At 40.4% G+C, this 16,425-nt stretch overlaps 1 protein-coding gene across 26 annotated transcripts in view; it reads right to left on the reverse strand.

The window, feature by feature from the left end:
* Nucleotides 1–16,425, reverse strand: part of RASGRF2 (Ras protein specific guanine nucleotide releasing factor 2) — a 215,255-nt gene that overhangs the window by 136,887 nt on the left and 61,943 nt on the right. The gene's annotated exons all lie outside the window — the stretch shown is intronic.

Consider the following 16,425-nt stretch of genomic DNA (forward strand, 5'->3'; position numbering starts at 1 on the left):
AAAAGGGCAAAGGAAATCTATTGCTTTATAAAGAAAACAGTGCATCTCCTTTAACAAAGAAACTAAAGTATGAATTGGTAGCACATACTGCATTTCCAGGGATGATATTCAAAATATTTCATTGGGTAAGGCACCAGCCAACCAAAACAGACCTGCCACCAAGCAGAATGAATGCAGTGACCATGAGAACAGGCACTGACTGGAAAGAACTCTGATGACGTACCAGTGACCACCAGCGCTGCCTGGTTCTCTGCAGGATTGTGAGACTACTGACAACTCTCTTTACAAAACCAATACAAGCAAAATTTTCACTGTAGATTCTTTAGGCCCTAACTCCAGCAAGCTAACCTGTGTCCACTTCTTTGGCCAAGTGTGGTAAAGACAAAACTCTCTCTTAGATTTTTATTGATTATGCAGTTCTGCGGCATCTGGAATTTGGCTCAGATCTTCTTGCGCTATCAGGATGTTAAAATGTATGTTCCTTCTTTCACATAATCTTTCCCAAATGATATGATAACAGCAATAATTAATAAAAGTTACTATTTATTGAGTGTGTAGGATGTACCATATATATTCTCATCTTGTCCTCCCAGCAACCCCAGGAGAGAGGCTTTATCCATCCCAAATGTAAGAGAAAGATTTTGATCCTCACAGAGGTCACACAGCTGGCGGGCAGCAGGGTTGGGATTCAAATCAACGTCTGTCTGCCCCCTAGCCCATCTTCTTAACCCTTAGCTAAACTGTCTCTCAATGAGAAATAGCACACTGGACATAAACAAGAATGTTGCAGCAGATGCGTTTTGAGATATCTGCCCAATCTTCCTCCCACTTACCTCTTCTTCAGGAACTCGGGCCATGGCAACCATATCTATACCATAAAACCTGCCCTCATGACCACATTAAACTGGTCTAAAAAGATCTAACCGGCCCAAGCTAAACCAATTAGATTCCTTCTCCTTAGAATTTGGGATTGTGCTTCTGACCTATTTGCTTGCACTGAGATGATATGAAATTGGAAACTCAGGTTGCCATTGTTGGGAAGCCATATTTGGCCACATCCATGCCAAAACAAAGTGAGTCTGCTGAGAGAGAAGACAATAAGCATCTTTTCAGCAAAATAAGAGACAGGAGAGACAGAAAGCCTGCAACAGTAAAATAATGACTACCTGGGCTACCGTCGGCTTTCTAGCTTCTGGTTCCAGACACTCATGACATTTGAATATAAATTTTACCCTTGGGTTCAATGAGATATTGTTGTTCCATCTAATAAATTCTGTTTTTAACCTAAACTTTGAAGTTTTAAATAGGCTTGAATAGTTTGAAATAGGTTTGTGTTACTTGGAACTAAAAGAGTCTTAAGACAATTCTAAAATCACAATTTCAGTTCAATTATCTCAACATTCTCAGCACTTACATCATGTGTGCCATTAGCGTTAGAAAAAAACAGTGTCAGCAATATTTTGAAGTCACTTGTTCTAAGAAATTACCCTAAGCGAATAGCAAGAAAGGCTGTGTAAGCCTGTGGGAGGAAGAGAAAAGAAGAAAAAAAGGGCAGAATCTTCATAGAAATATACTTTTGGGAACTTTAAAGGGAGGACGTGATCATAGAGCATGAGAAAAGTAATTATCATAAAAATTCTGCCCTTTCTCAGCAATTTTAGAAACATGCCAAATTTATTATAAATATATTAGATCAGCATCAGATAGGAAAACAGTATTTTATTTTCTCTTATAAAAAGAAAAAGTCCAGTCCAGGATGTGCGGCTGAGTTCATGCAGACTCATCATCGACATCTGACTCCCATCACTTACAAGGCCCCACTGAATTGCTAGGAAAATTGTTTTCTGTTTAAAGAATGAAACCATAATAGCATTATAAAACAGAAAAATATGCCATCAACAGACCAGAAGCTTTATGAAATTCTATGAAGAGAAAAACTATGTAGACTCAGAGTGGTGGGAAAATTAAAGTAGAAGAAACCACACACGCAGACACCACCGAAGCATGGCTCCCACCAAAAGTGGCCAGAGAAGCTCCAGGCCCAGAATCAACAAATGCAAAGAATGCGAGCAGGCAAGGGGACAATCGTTAGGGCCTTTCACTAAACAAGTACCTTCAGAGCATCTGGAAGGTAGGCTCCCTCTTCCCACCTCCCAAAATAAAGAAATAAACAGCCTAAGTGGCAGCTGTGACATGCCCTCAGGTTATAGCCCAAGACATGCTCTCTGTAGAATGGGGCCACCTACCTAAGGAAAGCTCCTAAAGAGGAAGGTGGACTCAGAGAACGGAGGTTGGCTTTACTCCAGACATCCACTGGAGACACGAGGACGAACCAAAAAAGGAAAGGCCTGAGAGGGACTAGGAGTGAAATACTCTGCGTTAATCTTCTACTGTGTGACAAATTACCACAAAGTCAGTGGTTTAAACACCACATATCTATTATGTCATAGTTTCCAGGGGTCAGGAGTCCAGGCTCAGTTTAACTGGATCCTCAGCTCACAAGGCTGCAATGAAGGTGCCAGCCAAGGGCATTCTCATCTGGAGGCTGGAACGGTAAGAACTCTCTTCCAGGTTCATTCAGGTTGTTGGGAAGATTCATTTTCTTGCACCTGTAGAACTCATGCCGTTTGCTTCTTCAAGGCCAGCAGGAGAGCATCTTTGACCCCAGGGAGGGCCCAGTCCCTCTTTGAAGGCTTTCACCTTATTAAGTCAGCCCCACCCAGGAAAACTTCCCTTTTAATTAACTCAAAATCAACTGATTTAGGACCATAATTACATCTGCAAAGTCCTCTTTCCTTTGCCATATAATGTACTCTAATCAAGGGAGTGACAATCCCATCACATTTGCTATACACTAGTGACTGATGGCAAATGACAGGTTCCACTCATGCACACTAAAGGATATGGAATTCTATAGCAGGGAGTCCCAGCCAGGCTTCCTGCTGTCTGCCCACAAACCTGAAAAGGAAGTCTACACATGTGACAGAGACCCTGGATTCAGTCACAGAGTAAACCCAGGTAAACTACCTGTAATAATCCACACGGTCCTTCATTTAGAAACAAAGATTGCTAGACACTTGAGAAAATCAACCCCAAAAAGAAAGGCAGCATCTAAGATGGCCCCCAGTGATTCCTGCCTCTGGTTTCATGTCCTTACGTAACCCCCTCCTCATGAGCGTGAGCTGGACCTGAGTCATTCACTTCTAAGAAACAGAATATGGCAATAGTGATGGGACGGCACTTCCAAGATCAGTTTACACGGAGACTCTGGCATCCATCTTGCTTGCTTTCTCTTGCTGTCTTGCTGGTTTGCTCTCAGGGAAGCCAGGGCCATATTGTGAGCTGATGTATGGAGAGGTCCACATACATAGAAACTGAGAGACCCCTGGCCAACAGCCGATCAGGAACTGAGACTTCAATCCAACAATTGATAAGGAAGTGAATCTCACCAACAGTCATGTGACTGAACTTGGAAGCAGATCCCTCCCCTTTTGAGCCTTCAGATGAGACTGCTGCCCTGGCCAACACCTTGGTTGTTGCCATGTGAGAGACCTTTGGGCAGAGGCACCAGCTAAACCTGCCTGGATTCCGGACCACAGACACTGTGCAGGGACAATAAATTATGTATTGTTTTAAGCATCATAGAGTAAATTGTTGAGCAGCAATAGATAACAAATACAGCCCCAAACAAAAAAAACAGAAAAAATCATTAGAGGAAACAAGGCTAATTCAGGCAACAGAGACTTATTATCTTCACAGAGATATGAAAGAATATTAGAGCCATAAGGCAAAAAGGGGCTGCCATGGAAAAGAAATAATTAGGTAACAAGAAGAGTTCTTGGAAACAAAAAATGACGATTAAAATTTTACAGGCCAGTGAATGTGCTAACCAATAAACCAGACTGAAACCTAAGCTGGATGGTTGGAGAGATAAAAAAGAACACTGAATAAAAATACAAAGAAACTGGAAATACGAAAGAAAAATTGAGTGACATAGGGTATAGATCCAGGAGTCTAGTATCTATCTCACGGGAGCTTCAGAAGGGAAAAAACAGAGGCTGTGATGGGGAAGAAATAATCAAGAAATGGAAGAAGCCTTCTGTGAACTGAACATGGCACAGTTCAAATAGAAAGGATAACCCAACAGCCAGACAGGATAAATGAAAAAACTTCATACCCTGACACATCCTAGTAAATATCAGAGCTCTACAGATAGAGGAAAATTTAAAAAGCTTTCAAAGAGAAACCACTGGTTATCTAAAGAAAGTGAGAATCAAGCTGAGTGCACTTTCTGTCAGTAACCTGGGATGCCACATCATAACAGAATTGAAGGAAAAATATTATTAACCTAAATTCCTCCATCCAGACAACCAATCGACCAACCAAGTATCAGGTCAAGACAGAAAGAGTTTACCAACCACCACACTTACTACAGAAGAAAAATTACAGGGAGGTTTTCCAACCAAACAAAACAGAAAAGAAAGACAAAAGATGACATGGAATGTAAGAATACAAGCCAAATGAGGTAAAGGAAGCTAGAAAGACACTAGAACTTGACACATGCAAGATTCTCCATTAAGGAGCAAATATTCAATTGCATATGATTATATTTCATTCTCTGTGGAAGCAAACACCAACCTTGATATTTTGGGACCTAACATTTGTATAACAATGAAGTCAGTGTCCCTTATTGTTTTTCAATTTTCAGAATCAACAAAAGTTTAATTAAATTTAGAGAACAGAAGGTAAATGTTTAAAAGTTTATAAATAGAGAATAAATAATCATGAAAGTAATAAAACCTTAGGGTTAGAGGAGAGAAAAGAACAATAAAAACATTAAATGTCTTAATTTACTTATTTTTCATAGCAGAGAGTCAACACATACTGCCTAAAGTGGATAAATTAATAGAGGTTTAATTATATTATCTTGAGACAAAGTCAGCCAATTTAAGAGGCAAGAATATGTAAGTAACAAAACCAGAGTGGACAAAGGGAGGGGAGGTAAGAGGTATTGTAACGATGTTAAATTCGTCATCTTTGTAGCAGGGAGGCAATAATACCGCCTAAAATTAGTAAGCCAAGAAATAGACAAAAGGGCTTCATAGAATATATGAATATATATGAATATATTCATATATATGTGAATGAATGACTAATATATGTATGAATATATATGAATATATATGAATGACTAATACAGTAAAAGGACCCTACTTAATCGAAGAAGTAAAAATTGTTTATCCAATCTGGTCAAGAGTTTCGGAAAATAATAATACTCAGTGCTGGCAAAGATATAGTAAAATGGACACTCTCCTGGAGTAAGCCATTCTAGAAGACAGCATCACAATAAGTATCAAGACAGATTAAAAAGGTCATATCCTTTGTCATAGTAACTTCACTTCTAATAATCTAACCCAAGGAAGATAATCAGAGACTTGCACAAAGATATACAAAGAGACAAGATGTTCATTCATTAAAATAAATACAAGAAAATTGAGACATAAGACAAACTAAGTATTCGTGTATATATAACATGGAAGGGGTTAAACAAGTAATACTACGTCTACACAATGGAACGATACAGCCATTTAAAATCCTATTTTTAAAGAATAGTTAACATAATAGAACATACCCAAGACCTACTAATAAATGAACAAAAAGACCCCAGGAGATTAAACATGATTTGTACATGCACATGCATATGTGTTCACATGGAAAAAAGAAAATACACAAAAGCTTAATGGCAGTTATTTACTCTGTGAGGTGGGAATATACGACGTTTAGTTCCGTCTTTATATGCTCCTGTGACTCCAAATTTGTTCTTTCATTCAATATTTGTTGAGTGTTTTTATGTACCCAGGAACTGTTCGAAGCACTGGATACAGGAGCAAACAAAATAGAAAAAAACAATCTCTGCCCTCATGGAATTTACATGGTAGTGGGGTGCACAAAACAGTAAAATAAATTTTTTAAATAATAGGATGTCATCTGGTGATTAGTACCTTAGAGGAAAAAGGGAGAAGCAGGATAAGGAGTGGGGGAGATGGGGTTAGAATTTTACCAGGGTGTGAGAGAGATCTCCCTGAGAAGATGGCGCTTGAGTAATGGCGGGAGGAGCGAGCCAAGCAGCCAGCCAGTGGAAGAACATCCCAAGTAGAAGGAATAGCACGTGCAAAAGCCCCGAGGTGGGAGTAGGCCTGGCCTGCCTGAGGAATGGCACAGCGGCCAGTTTACTGGAGGAGAGTAAGTGACAGGTAGAAAAGAGTACAGGATTCTAAAGCATTTAGGGCTCTGTAGACCAACAGGAAGTCTCAGATTTTCACCCCAGATGGGATGTTGAGCTCTGATCAGAGGTGTGGCAGGATCTGACTTTTTAACAGGAACACCCTGGCTGCTGTGATGGGAAAAGGCAGAGGTGGGGGGTGGAGTGCAAGGGGAGAAGAGAGACCAGTTGGCGCCCTGCAATAATCCGGGCAAAAATGTTAAAGATTAGTCCAGCACCTGGCATGGAGCCTGATGAGAAATAGTCATTCAAGTAAAGAGTCATTGTCAAATGCAAAAACCCACCTAATATGATTTATTTTGCATGGTTTCTTCTTCTTCACATAATAATTTTCATTTCTCATAATTTCAAATCATTCAATGTATTTCATTGGGTCTCCCTAGTTTATTGCTCTTGCTGGGATATCCTCTCAACTTTCAATCACCAAGCTTTCTTTTTGTATCCCATTACTAAATGAATGTCTACTCCAGGACTGCATCAAATCAACTGGCAATCCATGGATGGCGCCCCTTCAATGTGATAATTTTCAGAGCATTGGTATTTCTATCTACCATATTTCCAACGTATGCTATCTGATTACATTTTCCAGTTGCTAGATAATACTCAAGTTTAAGAATTTTTGCCTAATCTATTCATTATTTCTGATTTGGTTTTCATTTTTTTTGTTATTTCGTTTGACTTCCACCAGGGGAAAAAATGGGTTCTCGCTGCCAAGGGAAATAATAAAATGAAGCCATATAAAATCAACGTGATGAAAGCCAAACTCATCTGCTGAGCACCAACAGATGGCAAGTTTGAGGCATATATTTGGGAGTAAAATATTCATGTGCAATGTTTATAATCAAAACCAAACCACCACTACTCCATACAGGAGAAAAGACATTCCAACAGAATCCTAAAGACTCCAGGGAAGAGGCACAGGATAAAATCACAGGGCTTAACTATTTCTATTTTTATAGAAAACTATATTAGCTTAGCAAGAAGTTGTTAGATTGGCCAGAACCTCATCCTAGTTACTTTGACTGAAGACACTTTTGCTACAAAACATATATAACTAGATATATATGCTAATGAGATATATATAACAAGAACTATAGTAAAATAAACTGAAAAGTCCTGTAATAGGTAACTGAAGAAAAACTCCCACTAGCTCCAGGGTTATGCTTGACCTTACTGAGAAACCTTCAGAACCAGCATTCATCAAATCAGAAGCATCGCAATGTCTCTGGGAATTGCACAGATCCAGTCCTGGATGGCAGCAGTGCAGTGCCTGTCTAAGCAACTGGCAGCAGCCGCCCTTGTCTAGGCAAGACCGTCTCTCCCTGGCGTTGCTCCCCGCCACTTTAGCCACTTATCGCCTCTCACTTTTTCTGACTCTGAAATTCTCTTACACCAATAGCTCCACTCCACTGACTAATCTACATGGTTTAGGTATCACACGAGAGTGAGGTTCTAACACTACGTCACCCCCACTAATCTCTTCTCTCTCTACTCGCAGGCGCTTCTCTCCTAAGCTGTCCCCTTCACAATGAATGGAAAACTCAAGCATCCCTGTTAACAGAGACAAAGAGAGGAATCAAATTTAAAGACTAAAACCCTCTCTTGTAAACACTGCTCTTTCTTTCCAGTTCACCTTTAGCAGTTCATTACTTAAACATCTGACTAACTTTGAGGCATGTGGAAAGTTTTCAATAATCCTTTCTAAAATACAATTAAATATAAAAAACAAGCAAAATATTGTTATAAGTAAACATGACAGAAAGTCAATAAGGGTAAAATTATTAATTTGGGACAAAGAAATTTTAAGGAATGCTTCTGAAAGTAAATACATTTTATAGTACTATGTTACAAAACTGAAGAAAATGTTTTATATCACAATTTATATTGATAAAAGTTATTTCTTTACAAATGTGCATAAATAGGTATCGGTAGAATTCTCTTTATGATCACCAAAAGTTCTTTAGCAAGAGTATATATCTAACTATATTCATTAAACCCAAATGGATTAAAGGGGTTTATAAATTCTCATATATAATTTCTACTACAAGGACTCTAAACAAAATAACAACGGAAATAGGTGTTGGTGAGGATGTGGAGAAATTAAAACCCTATTGGACTGCTGGTGAGAATGTAAAATGGTGCAGCCACTCTGGAAAACAGTTTTGTAGTTCCTCAGAAAGTTAAACATAGAGTTACCATGTGACCCAATAATTCTACTCCTAGGTATATACCCAAGAGAATTGAAAACATGTATCCACATAAAAACTTGTACACAAATATTCATAGCAGCATGTTTATAATAGCAAAAAGTGCAAATACTCAAACGTTCATCAACTGAAGAATGGGTAAACAAAATGTGGTATATCCATACAATGGAATAGTACTCAGCCATAAAAAGGAATGGAAGACTGATTACGTTACAACATGGATGAACTTCGATAACATTATGCTAAATGAAAGAAGCAAGGCACAAAAGGCCTGTATGATTCCATTCATATGAAATGTCCAGAATGGGCAAATCCATAGAGAAAGAAAGTAGATTAGTGGTTGGGTAGGGCTAGGGAAAGTGGCGAATAGAGAGTGACTGCTAATAGATATCAAGATTCTTTTTTGGGTGTTGAAATGTTCTGGAATTAGATAGTGGTGATGGTTACACAACCTTGTGAATATACCAAAAAGCACTAAATTGTACACTTTAAAATGATGGATTTTATGGTAGGTGAATTATATCTTAATTTAAAAAATAATAATGTATTTAAAAAGTAATTGAGCAATCTCTCCCCAAAAGCACTATCTGCATTGCATTATGATTCAAAAGCTCTTTATGTGAAAAAAAGTCATAGATGTAGTACAAGACCAAAAAAATGGCACAGGGGAATTCACAACAAATATGAAAGACAAATAGATAGTATCTTTATCATACAAGGCACTCATAAACAAAGAGATAAAAAGAATACCAATGGAAAAAATAGGGAATAGAGATGAGATGACAATTCATATAGGAATTATAGACAAATATGAACAATAGCAAAAAACAGTCAATCTCCCCAATAATCAAGGAAATGCTCCTTACACAAAGATACAATTTTACACCCATCAATATAATAAAGAATTTTAAAAAGTGATTCCAGCTTTCTCATGCCCTAGTGGAGGGAGATTAAATTGGTACACATTTCTGCAAAGCAATTTGGCACTCTGCCAGGAGCAGGGGCTAAGGGATGAGCAGTACACATTTGTGTTGAAGGAATTCAGGCTGGCAGAGACAAGCAGACAAACAAATCAATGCAACAATCTCATAGGTGCTTTGAGAGAAATAAGAGGTTACAGTGGGCGCTCAAAGAAGCAAATGATCGGTCCTTCCTACAGAGGGAGGAAGAAGATCAGGGAAGGTGACGCAGACGACTGAGAGCTGAGTCCTGAAAGATGAGTTGGTGTGGTCAGACGGGAGGGGACATCCCAGCACATTACAATTCCTCTATGTGGTGCTACCGCTGGAGCCCAGGACACAGGGGGAGGGGACGGCATGAGAGGCTCACAAAGGTCAGCTCAGGAGGGTCCTCGCTTGGACTGGCTCACTGCATTCCAGAACGTAGTAGGGAAGTAATAAATATCAGTTGAATGAATGAATGTTTTTTTCTTAAAGCAATATGGAAGCATTATACTGTTCTTTCTACCCTTGCATCTGGTTAAAATTTTCCATAAAAAGAAGTAAATTGAATATAATAACCAAAATAACTATAGGGAGCCCTGGAGTTCTTCCAGCAGATCAGATATTTTCTTCAGAAAGGGCACTCTGGTAACCATATGGAGGATGGATTAGAAGGAGGCAAACGTGGAAGAGAGACAGGTGAGGTGGCTGAGCAATAGCCCAGGGAACGGCTGTGGACATGGAGAGGAAAGGAGACCAGATGTCCCCAGGGTCAAATCCACAAGTGGTAGCTGGTTGGATGTGAGCAACAAGGACAGAAGGTGCAGGATGACATTCTACTGCCTTGAGTGACTGAGTGTATAGGAGACTATTCCCTAGGTAGGAAGAAGGGGATATTGAGAAAAATGAGCTTGGTTTTGGACTTACTGAGTATCAGGTAACTCTGACCGCCATGGGGGAGATGACACATAGATAGTGCAGTATAGAAAATGCTTCAACACACACTAGAGGGAGTGTATCCTCGTGGTTAGGCACACAGCCTTTGGAGTTAATCTGACCTGGATTTGAATTCCACCTCTGCCATTTATTAGACCAGTGGCCTTCAGAAGGGAATTCCAGCTCTCTAAGACCTCAGACTCAATGGGGATAGCACCACCGACGTCACAAGCAGCTGTGACTATTAAATGAGAAGAGTACATGGTGCACACAGCACAATACCCAGCATAGAGGAAGCATGGAGAAAGGGTGGCTCCGTCCACGTGGTGGAAGCCTTGGGAGTGGATGCCAAGAGAGGAGAGAAGAGGTGCAAGGGAGTAGCCCTGCAGAGCAAGGACATTAAAGAAAGGGACAGAACACAGTGGGCAGTGAGAGAGGATGAGAAGAAGTGATGGAAAGAGTGAGAGAATCAGGAGCGAGTGATGTCACAGAAGCAAAAGGAAAGAGAATTTTGAGAGAAGACTTAGATCTCCATATACTAATGTTAAAAAAAGAAACCTCCAACTTCATGTGAAAGGAAGGTTGAGAATAACGTGACTAGTAAATAAAGAGTATGTAATTATATAATCTATCTATCTATGTGTCTACATATATGCAAATATATAGAAAAACTAAACATGGGATTGTTCCCAGTAAATACCTTTGAGGAAATACATGGGCTTGGGGAAGGGCAGGGGGAGGGGGGATATGAATAAAAACCCTAAGTTTTTACTCTCTATACTTTTGCATTGTTTAGTTTCTTTTTTTAGAGAGCTTGCATTTATGTATTACTTGTGTAATTCAAAAATAAATAAGTATGAATGGAATATTACTCAGCCATAAAAAAGAATAAAATCGTCCCATTCACAACAACATGGATGGACCTTGAGGGAATTATGTTAAGTGAAATAGGCCAGATAGAGAAGGACAATCTCTGTATGACTCCACTCATATGAGGAATTTAAAAATGTAGACAAAGAGAACAGATTAGTGGCTACCAGGGGAAAGGTGGGGTGGGGGGTGGGCACAAAGGGTGAAATGGTGCACCTACAACACGAATGATAAACATTAATGTACAACTGAAATTTCACGAGATTGTAACCTATCATAAACTCAATAAAAAATGATAAAATAAACAAATAAATAAGTATGAAATATAAACAGAAAGTTGAAGTTACATAAGGAAAGAAAAGGTTTGGAAAGTCATTGTTGACCCAGGTGACAAGAGTTCCAATGGAGCAGGGTCAGAAATCCATCCCAAAGAGCGGAAAAGAGCAGGAGCTGTGTGCAGAGGGAGAACAACCAAACCATTTCTCTAAGAAGCCTCGCTGTGCGTGCAAGAGAGGTCAGCAGCAGGAGGAGGATTTGGGGCTAAGGGAGAGTTTTTAATTTTTTGTTTGAAGGTGGGAGAGATTGAAGGAGAATCAAAGAATACAAGAAAAAAGCCAAGGGGACGGTAAATAGACTGGAACTATAAGAGAGAAATGGAATAACTGATGGAGCAAGAAAATCAGAGGGAGGAAGCTCACAGTAGACATTTGCCTTGAACCAGAGATGGTTCTCCTGGGTCAGCGAAGAGTCGGTGAGGGTGGCTCCCTCCTAAAGGTGAGCCGTGTGCCCAGGAGGATGGAGTGCACACTCTGTGAATGCAGACACGAGGTCGTACTGCAGTGCCAGCTGGACACTCAAGTGGGGTGACAAGCTTCTGAAGCAAAAACACTGTGGGGAAGGGGCCAGCCTGGTGGTGCAGCAGTTGCACTTTCTGCTTCGGTGGCCTGGGGTTCACTGGTTCGGATCCCGGATGCTGATGTGGCACTGCTTGGCAAACCAGACTGTGGTAGGCGTCCCACATGTAAAGTAGAGGGAGATGGGCATGGATGTTAGCTCAGGGCCAGTCTTCCTCAGCAAAAAGAGGAGGATTGGCGGCAGATGTTAGTTCAGGGCTAATCTTCCTCAAAAAAAAAAAAATAAAAGAAACCACTGTGGGGAATAGGAGAGATAACCAACAGGTAAAAGGACTAACAAAGGGCTGAAACTAAGAAAATTCAAGCCCAACTTTTCCCTATAGAAAACAAGTTCTACCATCCACTCAAGTGAAAGCTTTCATAGTTCACAAACATACTACCCCTTTTCTCTCGTGCTGCACTTTGCAGGCACTCAGGAAAGAAAACATTGAATTCTCTTTCACTGTGGCAAATCTGGAGGCAAAGGCCCGATAGAAGTTCTTAGTGGAAAAATACAATACCTCAAATGAAGAAATCCACATCTTCAGCTTTCTAGTCCTGATGGTCTTACTGCCACAAGAATAATACAAAATGAGGCTTTAGGAGCACTACAGGCTGCCACATCAGCGCCTTTTCTGATTTTCTAGTCCTCAAGTTTTGCTGTGATACATGAAGCATTTCAACTTTTCTATATATTCACTGTTTTCTGATTTGTGAGGAATTTCTCCAAGCACATTCTATAAAGTGCTAATTTTATGGGGATGATGTGATACACAGTAGCCTTTAGTGCTGGACAGATTTTATACTAAATGCTTAGCTCTAAATTAAGCTTCTATCCATTTACAAAGAATGAGGTTACAAGCATTAGGTGTTTGGTGTTGGCACAGTTACCACAGGGGGCGGGGGCGGGGATGTGTGTGGGCGTGTGTGTTAGAGAGAAGGGGGAACAAACTGAGAGAGACAGAGAGAGAATGAACAACAGGTGACCTCAGGCACACGTAACCAAAAGGACTACAGATAAAAACACACCAAAGAGGCTGGATTAGAGCTTTTTTTAGTGGACAAGACCAGGCTTAATTGAAAGACTTAACCGGAGGATTGCGTCTTTCTGCTTATCAAGTTCTAGACTGACAGGATGAAGGAAAGGGCTATGTCAAGCCCTTGCCCAACTCAATCTGACATGAGCTTTGCGGAAGGGAAGCATATGCCAAATTCCTTCTTCCCTTGTGAATGCCCTCTCCTTAGAGGTAAGCCCAAGATCCACTTGCCACAGGCACACACCGAGGGGAAGAGAGAGAACTGAGGTGGGGGTTTGAGCACAGTGTCAGCTGGTAAAATTGGAAAGTAGGCAAAAGATAGTGGGACAATCTCAAACACCTGAAAGCATAAATCATACCTTCCGAGGGCCAAAAAAAAAAGCTATGCACATCCCATGATGCACTGTACCAGACACAATATTCTCAATGCCTCTAACTTTTCACAAGCCCTCCTTCAACCTCAACCTTGGCAGAAGCCCAAGCCAGCTCTCCCCTCAGGGCACACCTTACTTCTCTAGTAGCCCCACCACTCATTCTCTCATACCTTATATACCAAGGGGCAGGGAGATCCATCAGTATCACAGAGCTCCCCATGGCCTCTTATAGGCCATCATACTCTCCAATTCCCTTTCTGGCCAGTGCTCAGCATCTTTGCCCCACAGACCTGCTTTCATTCATCATTTCTCCTCCCAATGAATGACACCATCCAAGCTAGGAACCCGAGAGATGTGTTAGATGCCATCCTTGTCTAATATTGTTCACATCCAGGTGGTCACAAAGTCCTTTGAAGTCTACCCTGTACATCTCTGGAATACATTCTACCTCTGTTCCCAACTGTCACAGACCAGGTCCTTCATGTCTTATGCTTGGCCAGAATGGGAAAAACCTTGGAAGAGGTACATCTGGATCCAACTGCAGGCCATGACTAACTGCCAAGGCTTCACCTGGTCAGTGTCTCAGTAGATGAAACGTGTGGAAAAAACACTGTGAACATTGTCTTTTCAACCAATGGGCCCCAAGTACCCACAATCAACTGGGTTAGTGTTTTTTATTTTCTTAATGGCTACAAGTAAATTAACCATGGTGGACAGATATGGCAAAGTGAACGAAGAATAAATATCAGGTTATTGGAAATATCCAAAGTTCCACACATCGTTGCTATTAAATACTCTGGCTTCAACTCATTCAGACAAAACAAGACTGAGTCTTGCTAGCAGCTTCCCATGAACTGGTGCCAATAATATGTGGTGGAGTGATATTTTAAATGTGCCAGTGTTCTATTAGTATAATATGGGCCAAATGCAAGCAAAACCGTAAAACAAGCTTCCTTGGCCAGGTCAAAGCTTCAAAATGGGAATTTAATTTCCAAAAAGATTTTTTCCTGGGCCAGATCTAAGGGAGAAAACATGCAACTCCCAGAAAATGACCCAAAGATTCTCTGAAAACAAACTAGAGCAGTAGATTCAGCTCTGAGGTAGAAAAGACAGTAGCAAGAATGTGATTTTCATGGTATACAAAAACAGCACACCGCAGGCCGGTACTGAGAAGCCATCCCAGGAAAACAGCAGTGACCAAGAGAGGGGTTCTGAGCAGCCTGTTTCTCTGTAATGTCTGCAGGAGGATTTGTGGCTCAGAAAAGAACTAGTCTCAGACTAAAATAATCATCAGTTAATCAAAAGCTCAGACTTTTAAAAAGAGGGATCAGTCCAGTCGAACAATTTCCCACTGGGCACAAACGCTCATAGTACCGGTGCAGCCCCAAAGGTGGAAGCTTGTCTCCGTGCTACTGTGGGAGCAGGTGGTGGCAACCCTGAGCCTCTGCATGATCGCTTTCTCATCCTGTAGGAGAGCCCACAGTGCTGCTGTGGTCCCAAGGAGTGGTCCAGGCTCAGACCCTATGAGGAAGCCCAACCCACCAAGCACAGCAGCCAGCAAGACCTTAAGAAGAAGCAGCAGCAGCTCTACATACCCAGGTGAATGCTCTCCCAGCTGGCACAAGTGCCCATAATACCCCACAACTTCCAGCAGACAGGGTAGGATCAGAAACCCAGCTCCTGTTTCTCCCTAGCAGTAGCAGGTGGACTCTGTGACCTGAAACTACCACAAATGCCCCAGCAAAAGATTATTTCATCAAACCCCAAAAACTACAGCAGCAATTCAGAGCAGAAGGAGAATGACAATTCTCCAGAAACCAACCCTGAAACAAAAATTTGCAATCTAAAGGACAGAGAATTCAAAATAGCTGCCATAAAGAAACTCAACAAGTTACAAGAAAACTCAGAAAGACAGTCCAATGAGCTCAGGAATAAAATTAATGAGAAGAAGGAATACTTCACCAAAGAGATTGAAACTATTCAATAAAAAACAAGCAGAAATTCTGGATATGAAGAACACAATTAATGAAATAAAAAATAACCTAGAATCCTATAAAACAGAGCTGATGATATGGAGGAAAGAATTAGTCATTTAGAGGATAGAAATATAGAATTGCTTGAAGTGGAGGAGGAAAGAGAACTAAGATTTTTTCTAAAATGAAAGAATTATTCAAGAAATATCTGACTCAATTAGGAAAAGTAACATAGGATTATAGGTATTCCAGAGAGAGAAGGGAGGGAGAAAGGAGCAGAGAGCTTGTCCAAAGAAATAGATGAGAATTTCCCAAACATGGGGAAGGAACCAGACTTACAAATACACAAAGACAATAGAACTCCTAATTACATTAGTGCTAAAAGATCTTCTCCAAGGCATATAATAGTAAAACTGGCAAAAGTCAATGGAAAAGAAAAAATATTGAGGGCAGCAAGGCAGAAGAAAATAACCCACAAAGGAACCCCTATCAGGCTTTCAGCAGATTTCTCAGCAGAAACCTTACTGACTAAGAGAGAATTGAATGATATATTCAAAATATTGAAAGACAAAAACTTTCAGCCAAGAATATTCTATCCAGCAAAATTATCCTTCAGACACACTGGACAAATAAAAGGTTTCCCAGCAAACAAAACTGAGAGAATTCATTGCCACTAGACTTACCCTACAAGAAATTATCAAGGATGCCCTCATACCTGACACAAAAAGGCAAAGGTCTACAAAGTTTTGAGCAAGGAGATAGATAGACAGTCAAAAGCAGAAAACTGCAGCTCTCTTTCAGAACAAGGAAGCAAATACTTAACTATAACTTAAAAGATAAAGGAAAGGAAAGCATCAAAAGTAACTATAAACACTTAAACTTAGTCACAAACACCCAAGATAAAACAGAAT

The sequence above is a fragment of the Equus przewalskii genome, chromosome 13 (genome assembly GCF_037783145.1).
Source record: "Equus przewalskii isolate Varuska chromosome 13, EquPr2, whole genome shotgun sequence".
NCBI classification, from domain to species: domain Eukaryota; kingdom Metazoa; phylum Chordata; class Mammalia; order Perissodactyla; family Equidae; genus Equus; species Equus przewalskii.